Consider the following 7,838-nt stretch of genomic DNA (forward strand, 5'->3'; position numbering starts at 1 on the left):
GGAAGCAGACACTCCCTCTGCCCTGCCTTGAAGCTGACAGGTCAGCCAGCAAAAGTGCCCACAGCAAGCACAGGTGGGGACTCATCTCGTCTCGTTTTACTTGTGACAGTAAGGAAGTTGCGTGAAGCAGTTTGTGATTCAAACATTAGTTGTCACCAAAAGAACTTTACTGCAGCCTATGTTTTGCGTCAAGTGTTATGTTACATAATTTCCAGGTGAATTTGTAGAGGATCATGATGGAGCATGTAGCAAGATGGATTTCCAAAGATGCTGGGTGGTTAGCAATGGTGTCTGAAGACTGGTCCTTCTTAGTCTGAAAACATCGATGTCTGTCCAGAGCGGAAGAAATCACAGTGAGATTTAACAGCCGCTGCTGGGTGGGGTGAGTCAATGCTCAGCTTCTATTTCTGATAGAAGTTCCCAGAACTGGTGATAGTTAAGTCCACAGGGTCAGATAAAGTTCAAGGTAGGACAGACTAAAGAGCCTCCCATAAAAAACAGTGTTGGCACGTCTCACAATGGGTGACAACAGGCTTTCAGTGCCTCTCACTTGAATGAGCTTCGTAAATGTGTCCTCTTCTGCTCCACATGTTTTATCACTGTCATTTGTAACGCGTAACGCATCTGTAACAGCCAGGGTTTCCCCGAGAAGCAGAGCCTTGTGTGTGAGCCCCCCACCTCTCCATCCTATGTTGGCCCTCAGCAGCCTGGGTATGGTGCCACTTGCACATGGATGGCAGGTCCTCTTTATGCCATCATTGGGTCAGACGCTAACCTCCTCTGGGGATACCACACAAATCCAGAGGCCACGTGTCAACAGCCATGGGGACCTTGGAAGCCCAGTCAGTTTCACCTAAGGATGCCATCACATCTTGGTGGGTTCCACTTCAGTTTGCACGAAGTTAGGTCCCCAACTGCTCTGGGGATATTCTCAGTGTGCTTGGTCCATGCACACAGCTCAACTGTCAGTAACCAGGAGGACTGGGCGCCTGCTGCCTCACAAGAGAGAAACTGGCCACCTGCCCTGCGTCTGCATGTGGGTCACACCCCTCCCTTCAGCTCAGGTCTTCCACATTCTCTGGAGGCTGCAATCACACTTGCTATATCCCCATCAATAAACAGTTTTCCTTGCTTGGCTGATAAATGAATTACTCTTTCATGTGTCATAAAGTATTCTTTTGATTTTTTTGTTAACCATTTAAAAATGTAAAAACCACTCTTTGCTCACGAGTCACAGTGATAGGCAGCTGTCAACAGCTTGCCCATCCTGTATGAGGGGACTGGATATTGGCAACGATGCCCCTTCTCCCTCAAACGAATCCATACGACAGCCTCACACAATCCCAACCAAAGCCCATTTCTTTTTATGTAGAAACCAACAAGCCAGTCCCAAGCTTCACATGGGAACCCAAGGCACTGGGACAGGCTGAACAGCCTCCAAAGGACAAAGCTGGAGGACTGTCACAACCAAACCACAAACTGACTGTGAAGTCACAGCAGCCAGGCTGTGTGCACACACAGGGACACATGCAGACCAGTGGGAGAGAACAAAGTGACATGCGCAGCCACACACGCGGCACATGCCTGACACAACGTGGACATTCCAAGGAGAAAGCACAGCTGAATTTAACCAATGGTTATGGGAGAACTGGATGTTTACATGCAAAAAACCCCCACAAAAACCCAGAGTCTTGACTGTTACCTCACAAAAATTAACTTCAAATGGATCATGAACTTAAAAGTTCTACAAGAAAACAGGATAAAAACCTCTGTAGCCTTAGGTCAGGCAGGTTTCACAGATACATAAAATGCACACATTATAAGACCCATGGATGGCGAATAAACACATGAGAAGAGCCCCACAGCACTGTCACCAGGGGAATGCATATTGAAACCCAGCCACACTGCCTGGCACACCCACCAGATGCTGTGCAGAAGCAAAGAGCCGACCAGCCTGGGTCTGGGGAAAGCATGGGCACACTGGGACCCTCGGCCCTGCTGGAAGAATGCAACGTGCTTTGCAAGTAATCTGTAAGCTTCTCATGAAGTCAAATGTGTGTTGCAATTCAGCCAAATGCTCCCAGTCAGGGTACTTCTGTGCACATGACACTGAGCACAGTTGTTCACATCACAGCAGCTTTATTCCTATCGCCAGCAGCTGCAACCAGCCCACTGTTACCCTCCACGAGATGCATTGGGAGTCGGTGGAGCCCCATGAGTGGGTCACCGATCCTGTACATGTAAGAGCTCCCTGGCCGAGGAAGCAGGTCTGTCAGAGCCTTGACCTTGGACTTCCAGCCTGAAGACTGAGAGAGGTACACTTCCTTATTTATGAGCCACCCAATCCACGGCATTGTTACAGGAGCCCAAGTAAACTAAGACAGGCCCAGATGTCCACCCGCTGCTGAGTCAACTGCGGTCCGTCTATAGAGTAAACTCTATCCAGCAAAAGAATGGACGGACCACAGGCATGGACCACAGGGACAAATGAAAGAGCCAGACTCCGGGCCGGCTGAGTGGCTCAGTTGGTTAAGAGCGTGAGCTCTGAGCAACAGGGTTGCTGGTTCGATTCCCACATGGGCCAGTGAGCTGTGCCTGAGCTGAGCTGATGCCGAGCTGCCAACAGGTGGCAGGAGGGCTCAGATGGTGAGAGCGCGTGCTCCTAACCACAAGGCTGCTGGTTCAACTCCCGATTGGGATGGTGGGCTACCCCCCACACACAATGAAGATTGAACACAACACCTCAAGTTGAACAGCCATGATTGAGTTGAACCCCAATTCCCCAATAAAATCTTTAAAAAAAAAAAGAAAGAAAGAAAGAAAGCCGGACTCCAAAGGATGCATTTCTACAACATTCTCTAAAAGGAGCAAGAACAGGTCAGTGGTAGCCGGGAGCTGGGGGATGGGGGGACTGAACTGTGGGCTGTCCTGAGGGTCGGTGGTGCCCACACCGCTGTGCACACCTGTTAGCATCAGGGAACTGTGACAACTGAGTGTCACATGTGCAGAGTCCACTTCAATAAACCTGACTTTAAATGTGACACACACATAGTCCAGTCCTGTCACTCACAGCAGTTATGTCTACAGACTCACCACAAACACGGACTTAGCGAGCAGGAACCACTGCTCCTGGGGGACAGGGGCTGAGGGTGCTGCCAGCCCCTGGTCACACATTCTCATCAGCCCACCAACTCGGGGACCTGCGCCGTGTGCTCCCAGTAGATGCTCCTAGTTCGGTGCATGTGGCTGAGTTGTGGACACTGAGTTCAGGACCAGCAGGCCGGGGGCTCAGGCCTCAGGGATCGGCTAACATGTGGGTCGGCTCCAGCAGGCACGTTCCAGCCCCCCGCACACAGGACACTGAGGGTACCTCAGCCTACACTCTGAGGCCTACACGGGGCCATTTTAAAGAGCGCAATCGCAAACAAAAATACGAAAAATGTGGCACTAAGCAGGCCAGGAGAGGGACACTCGTCTGCAGTGAGGGGCTGGAGCGCAGACAGCAGCTCATGTTCAGTCATACGGTGCCGGGACCCGAGCGACCCCGTTCTCTGGACACATCTGCTGGATGCAGGGACAGAAGGGTCCCTGCCCAGACGCCATCTCCTGCCACCTCTTGCTCTTCTCTGAAGGCACTGCTGGTGCCCACTGCTGCGCCCACGCCACCACTTCCAATAGGAACACATCCAGCTCCCGACTGACCACTGCCCAAGCCCTGTGCTGACTCTGGTCCCCTCGTGTGGCCACAGGAGAGATGCCCCCCAGGGGAGCCCCACCCCACAGCACCCCAAGAGCCCACCCCGCCTGGCACTGACAGACTGTCCAGGAGCCCACTGGCCTCACACCCCCACCCTGCTGGGAGGTGCTGCCCTCTGTGCACCTCACTCCCATGGCAAACGGCCCCTCATCACCCAGAGGAACCTGGGCCTTGACCTTGGGGTTCTGAGGCCAGCCAGTACACACTCATGAGAGTGACACTGGGGGGCTGTGAAGGGCAGCCTGGGGCCACCAGGCAGAGGGCGAAGTAGAGCCCAGAGGTGCCAGGAGGGGCGGGGCCGGATTACAGGCCCGCCAAGGGGCTCAGACTTGACCATGCACAGCATGACGCCTCTAAGCAGCGTTAGGCAGGAGACGCGAGCAGATCCGATCCACTCTAGGGGGGTCACCTCCTAAGGCAGGTGCCAGAAGGCGGTCAGGGCGGGGCCCAGAGTGCCCAGGGCACGGACGTCCAACCAGGAGAAGTGAGGCCCCGGGAGCATGCGGGGGGCACGTGGTGTCCCGTGGGGTCCTGAGGCCACCAAGTGCAGGAGGGACTCGAAGGACGGGTATGGGCAGGGGTGGCCAGGCTCCTGAGAGCGTCTGAGCAGCCCCGCCCACCAGGCCCCCCAAGGGAGCCCAGAAAGGTTGTGCGCTATCATGAGCTGTGTGTCCCCCACCCCCGCTGCCCTGAGGACAGACTGGTGGGGAGAGCGAGGCCCTGGGTATATGAACAGGACACACTATAGAGCCTGAACTCCTGAGAGAAGGCACATGGGGGGGCCAGGGGGCCTGGGCAGGGGCCTCAGGGTGGTTCCTCTGGGGAACTCGGGGCAACAGACTGGCAGGACCCACCCGGAATCCGGGTGGGCGCACTCTCACTTCAGCTGGAGGCAGCCCGGAAGGAGCCCTGTCTCCCTGACTCAGGGCGCTCGCCTCCAGGCCTGGCGTGCCCGGCACCCACGTCCACGTGTCTGGATGCCCTCCTCTGAGCCAGCCTCCAGGAAGGCACTGCAGACACGCAGGGGTGCCCAGACCCCAAGGTCCCGCTCGGCGGGGCTCGGGCATGAGGGATTTGCTCCAACCCTGATCAGCAGCTGCTTTTTTTTAATCCAAGAGCTGAATGGGCAAACTTTTCTCTCAGAGCCACAAGGGGGCCCAACCCCTGAGGGCAGCTCAGACTCCTTGGCCAGCACGTCCCTGAAGACCATTCATAAGCTGGAGACCCACGCCTGTGATTGTCTGACCTGGTCAAAAGCTTAAAATAAAAGAAGTTTAAAACTGAAAGCAGCATTTCTGATCGCGGGGCAGCGTACTGACGTAATGAAAGCAGCCGGGCACAAAACCGATGATGTGGGGAGGGCAGGCTGCCCGGGGGCAGGTGTGTTCCTGTTGCTTTTTTAAAGTGTATTTTTAAAAAAGCAAACTATCCAAAAGAATGGGTGTTAACTTCTTGCAGTGAAAGAAAAAAAAAAAACCTGTGGGAAACAGTCAGAGCCTGTCAGCCACATGACAACACTGCAGGGCGGCTGACACGCCACCAGGCACCTGGGCAGGTGTGCAGAGAAGCAGCCCTCAGCCGCGGCTGGTTCCAGGAGCCTACCCGGCACTCTGGAGCACAGGCCCCGAGGGGCAGAGTTCACAGATCCTGACCCTGACCCTGCCACCCGTGTCCAGGCCCCGCCCACCTGCCTGCCACACTCGCAGCCTCCGACAGAAGGCCTCTGTCCATGGCCAGGTCACTTCCCTGGGAAGAGCCAGGATCTGTCCCCTCCCAGGCTGACCCACACTACCCAGCTGGTCAGCTGGCGTCAAGCCGCAGCCATGCCTTCACCCCGCCCAGACACCTGGCAGGGCCTCGACACCCCGCCAGGTGAAGTGCAGGACGTCCAGAGAACTCCACATTTCTGTAAAGAATTTCCTAGCATCAGTGTGTCCCATGCAGTATTTGGGACATACTTACGCTAAGAAATTGTTTACCTGAAATTCAAATTTAGCTGGTATCCTGTACTATGCTTGCAGAATCAGGCACCTTTGGAAAAGGCTCTGTTCTTAGGGTCCTGAGTGGAGACAATGGGGGTCCCTTCCCAGACTCTGTCCCTGCAGTGCCCCCCAAGGTACAATCCACTCAGGGACAGAGGGGCCCGTCTTCCAGATGCCCCCTCCCCAAGCAAGCAGCACCTGGGAAAAGGATGCTGACCTGTCAACACCCTACCTACTGTGCCACCAGCCCTGCCAGGACCCAGGGGTGGCTCCTCGGGGGCTCCTTTCAGGAACCAAAATCAGGGCTAAATACAGTTTCTTCCGCAGGGACCGACAAGGAGCTCGGAGTGGAGCCTGTGGTCACACCTGTGGAGCGCCACTCGAAACCGAGGGCCTTGGAGGGGATCCCATGACACCCTAAGAGGGGCACACGCAGCCTCGAGACCAGCCAGGCCTCCCCAGGAGTCACGGCAGGGCAGACAGCCTTGTCCATAGGGAAGGTCTGGGGGTGGCCGAGCCCCTGCTGAGTTCTCAGCCAGGTAGAAGACCTAGAAGCTAAGTCTCACATGCAAGGGGAGAGCCCGAGTCGGGGTCTGGGGGCCCACAGCCTGGGAAGGGTGGGGAAGGGCCAATCCCAACAAGCAGGCACCGGGGAGGCCCCACGAGGCAGAGGCTGGCAGGAGTGCCTGGGCAGGGCCAGAGGCGCCATGGCTCCAGCCCCCACCCTGCCTCTCCCTCGGCCTCCTTCATTTATTCAACGCTCAGGGCCAGACGGGGTGGGAGGGTACGACCATGCCTGTGAGAGGGGCTTCTAACTGGTGACCTCAAGGGGGCAGCAGGGCCTTGTCCCCGTCAGGAGTCGTGGGGGCCTCACAGAAGGCAAGAGAGAGTCTGTGCAGCACGACGGTGGTCCCGGGGGCTGCATGGGGGGATGGCATCGGGAAGTGCAGCTGTAGGAGCCCCGAGCCACGGCAGCTGGGGGGCGGCAGCTGGGGGGCGTGCAGAGGGGCTGGGGGCGGAGGAAGGTGAGTCGCCCCCTGGGGGTAAAGGGCAGCAGTGACCGGGCCTTCCCTAGGGTGTGGTGACACTCTGCCTCCCCCAGGTGGGAGATGCACAGGCTCCTCCTTTGCAGGGCCTCTGCACCCCGCCTGCTCCGTTTCCCCAGAGGCCTGCTGCTAAGTGGAGTGCAGGCCCCGTTCCAGCGCCCACCTCTGAGCCTGAGCGGGCGGAGAGGGGCGGGAGGCAGCCGGAAGGCAGGTGCCTTGAAGACCCGCTGCACAGATGGGGGCCCGGCTCCAAAACAGGCCTGGCTGGCTGGAGAGGTGCGTCCCAGACACCCAGGGGTGAGCTGGCCCGTGAGGGGCAGGCTGGAGACAGAGGTGCCTTGGAAAGCGAGGCCAAAGGTGGGCAAGTGAGCGTCTGCCAGTCTCAGAGAGGGTGAACATCCACGAGATGGGGGGACAACAAGGGCACCTCACCTCCCTGCGGAGAAGCCAACTGAGGACCAGTTTGGAACCCCGTGGAAACCCAGGGGCACAGTCTCAGAGGTCCCTCCTCACAAAGTGGGGCATGGCCCAAAGGTGGGGGGGCGGGGCTTCCTGGGGCCCGAGTGGGAGGAAGCCCCCAGGGCCCCAGCCAGCTCAGCACACAGCCCCCACCAGGGCAGAAGAGAGGCAGGGGGACACTGGCCGCTCCCCAACCCTTGAAAAGCACCTCCCTGCTGGCCTGAGGCACAGGAGGCAGTAAAAAGTTTAGGGGTGCTTTGGAAGCATCCTGGCCGGGATCCCAAGGGATCCTGCTGGGGAAGCCCCCAAACACACACTCAGCTCTCAGGGGCCGCTGGGCCCCGGGGGAAAACGTGGCCCAGGCCTGGGGCTCCCCATCCCCAGGGGAATAGGGGGGCCTACTGCCCCCGGCATTCCAGCCAGCCCCGCAGGCCCCGGTGGGGACCCCGCGGCCCCGCGGCCCCTGCTCCTGGGAGGGCAGGCAAGCCCCTCGCGAGACCACGTGCTCCCGCGCCGGGAGGGGGCCGGCCAGGCCCCAGGCCCAGCCCCAGCTGCCGGGCCCCAAAGGATGCTTGGGCCTCCCCGCAGGGCCCC

At 58.1% G+C, this 7,838-nt stretch overlaps 1 long non-coding RNA gene across 1 annotated transcript in view; it reads left to right on the plus strand.

Annotated features, from left to right (window-relative positions):
• The first annotated feature begins 6,899 nt into the window (after window positions 1-6,899).
• The window catches only part of LOC109381043 (uncharacterized), a 17,469-nt gene continuing 16,530 nt past the window's right edge, over window positions 6,900-7,838 (plus strand). The window contains exon 1 of the long non-coding RNA XR_002123620.1: window positions 6,900-7,142. This is a non-coding gene — a long non-coding RNA (uncharacterized LOC109381043). The remainder of the gene's footprint in view (window positions 7,143-7,838) is intronic.

This window comes from Hipposideros armiger, unplaced genomic scaffold, assembly GCF_001890085.2.
Source record: "Hipposideros armiger isolate ML-2016 unplaced genomic scaffold, ASM189008v1 scaffold_43, whole genome shotgun sequence".
NCBI classification, from domain to species: Eukaryota; Metazoa; Chordata; class Mammalia; order Chiroptera; family Hipposideridae; genus Hipposideros; species Hipposideros armiger.